Source organism: Ruditapes philippinarum, unplaced genomic scaffold, assembly GCF_026571515.1.
Source record: "Ruditapes philippinarum isolate M1 unplaced genomic scaffold, ASM2657151v2 ctg2096_1_1_1_1, whole genome shotgun sequence".
In the NCBI taxonomy this organism is placed as follows: domain Eukaryota; kingdom Metazoa; phylum Mollusca; class Bivalvia; order Venerida; family Veneridae; genus Ruditapes; species Ruditapes philippinarum.
In genome coordinates this window covers 104,914-113,843 of record NW_026857858.1, presented here as the reverse complement: position 1 = coordinate 113,843, position 8,930 = coordinate 104,914, and the positions used below count along the sequence as shown (strand labels likewise).

The 8,930-nt window shown below is 33.3% G+C and overlaps 1 long non-coding RNA gene across 1 annotated transcript; it reads left to right on the top strand.

Moving 5' to 3' along the window:
• Positions 1–5,248: 5,248 nt before the first annotated feature.
• LOC132751264 (uncharacterized) lies at positions 5,249–7,786 on the top strand. Its single transcript, XR_009628663.1, has 3 exons — positions 5,249–5,381; positions 6,061–6,177; positions 7,735–7,786. It is a non-coding gene; the product is annotated as an uncharacterized LOC132751264 (long non-coding RNA).
• The last annotated feature ends 1,144 nt before the right edge of the window (positions 7,787–8,930 follow it).

The following is an 8,930-nucleotide window of genomic DNA, read 5'->3' as shown; positions in this document are numbered from 1 at the left end:
GTTATATAATTACAAAATGTATGTGGTAATAGCGTTGCATAAGCTGGGTCATAGGTAGTTCTGTGTTTATATAATTATGTGGTAGCAGCGGCACATGAACTCGATCACAGGTAGTTCTGTTTTTATATCATTATGTGTAACAGCGGCCGATGAATTCGACCACAGGGAATACTGAGTATATAACATTATGTGGTAACAATGGCACATGAACTCGGCTTCAGGTAATTCTAAGTTTTGGTTTTATATGATTATGTGGTAACAGCTGCACATGAACTTGGTCACAGGTAATTCCGAGTTTATAATTATGTGGTACACGTGGTAAAAGCTGCACATGAGCTTAATCACAGGTAATACTAATTTTATTATTGTGGTAACAAGAACGTACTACTCGCACAAATAGGACATAACGCCCCATTAAAGCAACAAGGTACCAAGCGACATTTTGGCCAAAAATGACTTTTTAACATTTTTCATTATGTTTTAATGTTATCTTTAATCTGTAGAAATATCTAGGTAGTATCATGTTTATTTACAGACATATAAGGTTATGTAAAAAGGTACAATGTCAATATTTTCCCATTTAGTAATGCAAAAAGGTACCATATGTATACCAGTTTGAGCAAAAAGGTACCAAGTGTCACATAGTACCTTTTTGCATTGAATGACTATATAAGTTTTGAGCACTTATTTTGATGCAAATAGGAACCATGTGTCACGTGGTCCCTTTCTGCACACAAAGAATTGACGACCCTTAAGATTATTTTATATATTAAATTGTTTGCTTGGTACCTTTTAGCCTTTAATTTAATATACACAATCTAGATGTTGATAAGGACATTAAATATAACTTTATATCCCAGAGTATTGTTTATGTTTTAAATTGAGGAATGATAACAGTGTGAAGATAATGATAGTGTATAAATGACTTCTTCACAAAAACGTGGACATAAAAAGAAAAGTAATTGACTATACTCTTGCCAACAAGATACATGGGTTATATGGAAGGTTAAATATGACATGGAAGCGTACATCTGCAAATAAACTAGATTATGATGCAGTTAAATTGGTGAAACAGCATAAAGAGTAATTTCCTAAAATGAAATCTCATTATACAAGAAAAAAACTGAAAGAAACAATACCTATCTCATGACTATGACTTAAACATTAAAAAGATGTGGAAACTGTAAACTATAGAATGTGAAAAGAAGGAAATAAAACCTGTTAAGCAACATACGTATAGGAAGGCAGTTGGCAATATATTGAACATCAAAAACAGAAAGAAAATTCACAAGAAGAAAAGGTTAAAAATAAAGTTGGAGCAAAAGGTGACACATGCGTTTATGTTGCATGTTTTGATCTAAGGGCCGTTGTAACAATCTCATTAGTGAGTGAGCTTTACTATTCAAGAAAACTCTGTTGCTACACAACTTGACAGTATATTCCTTATGAGACAAAAATGTTGTATGTCATGTATGGGATAAAACCAACTGCAAAGAGAGGCATGTGGAAGAGCTTCCTGCTTGATAAAAACCCTTTTTACTTGCCAGAGTGGTAATGTTAAAGTCATATATTTTTCAGATTAATACGGAGGACAAAACAGAAATAGATTCGTAGCTACGTCTCTTCTTTTATATTATCACAAGTTCCAAGTTTAAGATTGATCATCACAAATTTCTTGCATCGGGTCTTGTATCGGGTCACTCACAGATGGAGTGACAACTTGACTCTTGAAGGGGCAAAGAAAATAATTCCTGTATAATTATGTATCATTCAGTTGTGTTCTCTTATATCACTGGCCAGAAAATCACAGTCATACACTGCTATGCGAATGAAATATAACCATGTTTTTGATTTCAAATACTTCATTTAGAATCAGTGTCTGGGACTCAAAACATCCATTGACGGACAAAGGGTAAACTGGCTACAGGTGAAATGTATACAGGTACCAAAGGAAAGCCCAAAGTCAGTAATTGTAAATTACAGCTTCAATGCTGAAGATTTTATGGAAATAGAAGTTCAGAATACAGAATCTAGACAGAAAGAAAGTTTCACTGGACAAATGGTGAACAAGATATGAAGTTATGATACAAAACCGCAAGTTTTTATTCAAAAGAAAAATGACTTCGTTACTTTGTGTGCAAAGAAAATTATCCCATACAGGACAGAAAAGGGTTATGTCACGATGGAATCTGATGAGAATAATTCTCATTTTGACTAACAATGTAAGAGATTTTGACATAGGCATTAAGATTGATCACAGAGGAAGACTTTAAAACAATGCAGTGTGATTGTTGTATCAGACATTTACTGAAAACACAAGAATTACATATTTTTATTTGCATCATTGTAGAATAAAACTGTAACCAAATGATGCTTTTTGTTAATATTGTTGGGACAAAAAGGTGCCAACTGCCATATGGTATCGTCGGATACCCACGGCCGAACCATAAACATTTATCAGCCGTGGGATTTTTAGCCGATATTCAGTCGATTAGAGGTGTGTAAAAGACAGCTATTTCATTGGCTGCCTCACGATTTCATGATGCGATTAAAACCAATCAAAACGCTCGTTCTGTATGACGTTCGGTATTACAGACACTATTGCGACAACCATAGACGACGTGAATAGTTCAACATCGAATAAATTAAACGATTTACAGCAAGAGAGTATTGATAATTTACTTTTACAGCGTGATATTTTCCTTTCTGATTAATAGCGAGCTCGACGAGCTTTACGGTAACGCGAGTACCTGCTAAGTGATGGTTTTGAAAACTTTCGTCCAAAGTACCGAATTGGACACATCGCAACCTTTCGAATTTAAAGATAACGATAAAAACTGAGGAATTCTGACTGAAAACGGATGCGTAGACTTGGTCACCCGCGCACGTCTATGAGAACCATAATTGGACAGGGAACCAGAATAACGGAAGCTGTGGTATAAAAATGAAAAAATCGAAGGCGCCATTTTGTTTTGAAATCTGATAAATAAAAACAATTTTTGTCGAATTTTGTTGTGAAAACTATCTAGAAATGAAAGAAAAGGGTCTAACTAAGAAAATGAATTCCGAACCAAACATATCTTTTATTCAGTCGTTAACGCTGTACAGACGTTTTAAAGTATTGTTTACGTGACGTCACAATGTAGCGCCAAAACAGCACGTGCAAAACAAACAAATCAAGTACGCTATTTTAATGTCGCAAACGTTTTAAGTTTACATTTATTTCACTTTAAATAATCTTTATTTCGCTTGAAAAATTATAGAGTGGAATAAAAAAAAACAAAGTTTTATCAACGTTTTTTCAAAACTCGTTATTCATTTCACGACAGGGGCGGATCCATATTGAACACAGTACGTGTGACGTCACACGCACTCGTTACTGGATTTTAAATAAAAATGAGCGATTATTTTCATACTATTTCACGTTCAAAAGTAATCGAGCTCGCTTTGGGGCTTTTGCCTTTTTCATATTATTGTTTGCAGGAGAAATGATTTTGGCGATACTCTTTGCCATTGATTTTAGCAAGACACGTAACAGTTTTTAACCGTGGGCGCTGCCATTTTGTTCTTATTGTTTTTTTAACTACGCTGTTGAAAGAATATAGATTTGCATAAACGCGATGCATTGGTAGATACTTTAACGCACCGGTTGCCGTATATCGACGCAAAATCGATTCAATTTTACCCAGTTTGATTGCATGTTATCGTAACAATGTTTTATAATTGTGGGTATCCGACGATGTGGTAAAACTTTATCTGTGATATAATTTTACAGCAAATTTTAAAAATCATACGAATGCAAAAAGGAACGAAGCGATCATATGGTACTTTTTGCATTTGTCAGTCAAAATATTTATTAGTGCAAAAACGGAACCATTTTCCTTTAATGATTAATTACACTAATTAGTAATATATAAGCTTTACAAACTTTTTTGAGCATGTACATTCAAATATAATCTAAATATATGTGAAGTTTCTTGGCATGTTAAAAAACCTGATTGATATGGAACTTCAAATCTTTAAACGCGATTTTCTCGAAAACATGAAAATGTCACTTGGTACCTTTTTTGCTTTAATGGGCGATAGATATATAACTACTAGTATTTACAGCTACACATAAGCCTGGTTGATGTTCTTCTGATTTAATAATAATATGTGGTATAAGCTTGATAAAAGCTCAGCCATAAATAATTATGCTGTAGAAACTGGATAAAAGCATCACATGAGCTCAGAACACATATATAATTAATGGTGGCTGATTGGCCCCCCCCCTTTTTTTTTTTTATTACACGTGCATTTTTGCCCCGCGACAACGACAAAATTTTAACAAGTTAAAATGGAAGGGGCAAGAGGACAAAAAACATGCTAAAAAGCAGGGGGAAAGGCAAAGTTAATAAATAAACCATAGGTAATTTAAATATTTTGGTTATATAAAATTGTAAAGCCTTAAAAATTTTTAAACCCCAAAAAACCCTTTTAATTTTGGGTTTTTATTATCAAGAGGTAAAAACGCACATAGGGCGACTTTTTCTAAAGTGAAGGGTGCAATAAATTATTAATTTTTTAGAAGCAACTAGAATTTAAGAAAGTATTTTATAAAAGAACCGGTAAAATTTTTTGATAAAATAAAAAACCTTTTTTGTAAATTTTTAGGGGTTTGCACGACAAAAGCCGGTGATGAAACGCCGGGAAATAGGGTTTTATACTTTCCTCAATCAATTTTTATATCACTCGGGGGGCGAACTCGAATTTTCCCATTTTCGCAAATGCCTTCAAACAAGCTGACATCTGAAAGCTTTAAAAATTATTTTTTTTTACAGCATTAAAGTACATCACGCTCATTTATTTCGCCGTCAAGTTGAGTTCAATAAGTAATATATATATATATCATTATTGCGGTTTACAAATAATTATAAATGAAAAATGTGCATGATACTATTAAAAAACTACATGCACTACAAAAATGAATTAGGCATTACCAATACATTTTGAGCAATGTTTATAGAAAATTGCAGTGGTCATCTGGATTATTGATTAATTTTTCCAAGCAAAAAAAAGAGAGAGAAAAAAAAAAAAAAAGGAAATTGATTCAATGCAAATTATTTCTTGAACTGGGAATATTTTTGTCTTGAAATATTTAATCATTTTTCTCAATGTTGACTTTCTCGAAATTGAAATAAGTTGTCTCATCTGGAGGCATGCAGCTTTAATACTCTCACTATATACTTTTTTCGTGTCTTTTATCTAGGTCAGGAAGTAACTGTTTGAAAGAAGACGACACCGAAACGGTTCTTCAACCGACCGGAAGTCCACCTGGTCAGTTATTTCCACCTGACAAACAGTGTCAGTTAATGCTTGACCCTGACTCAGTCATGTTTCGAGTATGTAGTGCCTTTTGATACTTTTATAATCATTTAATATACACTTCACAATATTAATGAGATTTTTCTAAAATTCATAACGTTATTAACTATTATCATCAAAGGCACACTATGCCTCAGAAATGGTTAATTTTTACCTCTTTAAATAGGGTAAACATGAATTAAGTAACATTTAGATAAAAATCATTATTAGGAAAGAAATATTGATAAACTAATATTTTCATTTAGGATTTTCTTTTTTAAAGTAGCGTATACATTTACAACTTCATTCATAACGGTAAAATGACATCAGTTTAAGAACGGAATTCATTCATAAAAGGGCGCGTGGTTTAAGTAAACGATTTATCTTACATGGGGGACAGGGAGGGACAGGGTGGTGTAAGATAGGATTTTCTGGCACCGGAGTAAACAGCATATAATCCTGTGTGATATGCAAGAATGTGTACTGTATCTTATTCACCCCCCCCCCCCCCCCCCCAAAAAAAAAAAGTTTCGCATCCATGTTAAAAAAATAAGAAATATATTCATAAAAAAGTATAAAAATGAAAACGAAATAAAATGAAAAAAATATTCTACAAGCATTATTACGTAGAAGGAGTTATAATCATACACTGGCCACACATTAAATAAAAATATTCGGGAATATCATTATATAAATATATATTTATATTTTCTCCAGCAAAGGCATTCTACTGCATGGGAGAGGATATGTACGGCCATGGCATGCACTCAACTTGGATTAACAAAAGTAACGTATGTTATACCTGCAGATGGTACAACTTGTGGAAATAAAAAGGTAAGAGTTTCTTTAAAAGAAGTTTTCTTTTTATGATTTTCATTTTTTTTTGTGATATAGGATTTTAAATTGAAAAAATGGAATATTACTCACGGTATTTTTATTTGTGAACGGCTTTTAAGTTTTTTACAATTATAACATAATTTTAGAATGAATTCAGGTTACATTGAACAAATGATAAACAGTGATTTCCCCATCGGCTTACTTGGGAAGTAACTGCGATTGAAAAAAATAGGATTGATAAAATTAGAAGACAGTTGCCTTCCTTTAACATAGTGATGATTGTCGATACAAGTAGAGTGTTTTTTTTGGATAATATTTAAGTGGTTTATCTACTGATGCACGAGGACGTTTTTAAAACCCGAGCCGATTGGGTCGAGTTATTAAAAAAAGTGTAAGGGCTTTTGCACAAAAATACTGCACTTGCGGAATAATTGCAGTGTGCTATTTTCAAATGACGCCCTGATTCACGCATATTCAAAATCGTGCAACGACGACACGTGTTCCAGTGATGTTACATCTTTGTCGTCTCCGTTTATGGTCTACTGCGTGCAAGAAGAAATTATATTAAATTGCGCAACATCCTTAAATATTCAATGCCAATTATAATATTGTTTTTTCTTAACAATTTGTTTTTTTATCACTTCACTTGCAAAGGTGTTTTTATCCATTGCAAATGTAAATATCAAAGAAAGGAATAAAAAAATGTAAAGTAAACGAGCCTTATTATCTCATTATATTGTTATCTTTACCTTTAAATTTGAAGTCATTTGATTTAATTGCCAACTGAAGATTGTATATCCCAGGCAACAAAGCTTCTGCGAACATCTAAACAATAAAAAAGAGTTTATGCACCTTTCTCTTAAGCATTAATTGTGCATAAACATCTGCAAAAGCACGTAGACGAGTTTAAAGCCGACGGTTTTAACCAGTCCGAGGGCACAATAAATGCATTTAAATGCGGTTCCGTAAATGTACAGACGGTAATGCACGAACAAATATGCTTTTTCCTATATTCAGACACAAATTAATGGAATTGTATTTATTAAACGTCTTCGTGGAGTGCAAATTCAATTTATGAATGCGTTTGGAAAATTACGGTAATGACAAAATTTCAAAAATAAGTTTGTTTGTTTTTATCAGAACAAAAAAATCATGAATTAGATTTGCATGTTTTTAAAATTTTGAGAAATTTTGTATGCTGTGAGATTAAAAAAGAACAAAATAACGTTTTAACAAAATAAAAATGGAATATGGTATAAAGTAAAAATGAAATCTTGATGATTTTATATGAGCCGCGCCATGACAAAACCAACATAATGGGTTTGCGACCAGCATGGACCAGACCAGCCTGCGCATCCGCGCAGTCTGATCAGGATCCTTGCTGTACGCTTACAAACCCTAGAATAAGTAGATAAACTGATAGCGAACAGCATGCATGTATCCTGATCAGGACTGCGCGGGTGCGCAGGCTGATCTGGATAAATGCTGGTCGCAAACCCTGTTGGTTTTGCTATGGCGCGGCTCATTATGTACTTTTTAATATTGTTTTAACAGTGGTGCTGGAATGGTAAATGTGTGGCGGCAGTGGAGGCCCCCGAAGCAGACGGTATGTTTCTGGCAAAAATTAAGAAAATCTTTATCAGTTACTATTTAACATAGATCGCCGGCTTGTGAGTAATATACGAACCGCCATTTTGGGTTTTCCCTCTAATAATGACGTAACATCGATAGCATCCTCTCACGTGACAATCATGTTCTAAATATAGGAAAAACTGCCAGCGGAATTTAAGCCTAAATGATTATTGGCATTTCGCTAACATGGTGTTGTCTACGAAAAGGAAATTGTCTTGTTTATCTAGCGTACGTTGACATCTTTATTCCTGCAATTAATGGTCAAGCTGTTTTCATTATTCAAACAAATAAAACGCTCCGCTTGACAAAACAAACCGTACTCCATATAGCTACATGTACTTGTGTATCAAAATTTGTTGGCCGTTTTCTGTACGAAATCTGCTGTGGTCAAAGTATTTTTTTTTACAATAGGTTTATCTCTTAGATTTGGTTTGCTATTGCTAATCATGGCCATGCAACTTCATAGTTAGGTAAAGAAGCAGACGCTTGTTTTGGTTGAGTCTATTATGTTTTGTTTGGGGGTGAGTTGTCATACACAAAATTCATACAATTTATAAAGCATTTATGTTTTTTCAAATGATTGTTTTAAATCTTAAATGCTCTGGGATTGTTGTTTTATCAATTCATTTGAAATAAAAGATTGTTATAGTGTCTATAACGGAATAATTTTTTATTGAACACGAAATTACGTTCACTACCTTTCTATAAATGTGTATTGACAACGTGATTGTTTAAGCCAAATAAAAACACAATCATATTATTACAGTCAGGCAGAAAAAAGTGTGGCAAAGAGTAATCGATAATCTTTATGTGGCAAAAAAAACTTTGAATTTTTGAGGTATTTTTTCATATCTTTTCGGAAGGATAAACTGTCCGAGAGGCAGGCATTTTTCGTATCGTAAAATGGCTTGCCATTTACAGTATCAAGTGATTATCCAAAGCACCCACCGCGACTTTGCGCGGAGAATTTTAATTATAGCTAACCTCGGGCCGCGTCTAAGGATGGAAAATACCTTTTTTATATTTTTTTGTAATAGATATTTTACAAAAACCGTCCTTTCGGTTTTTTTATATGTAACCCAATAAATGATGTTAATATGAATAAATAAATCATATCT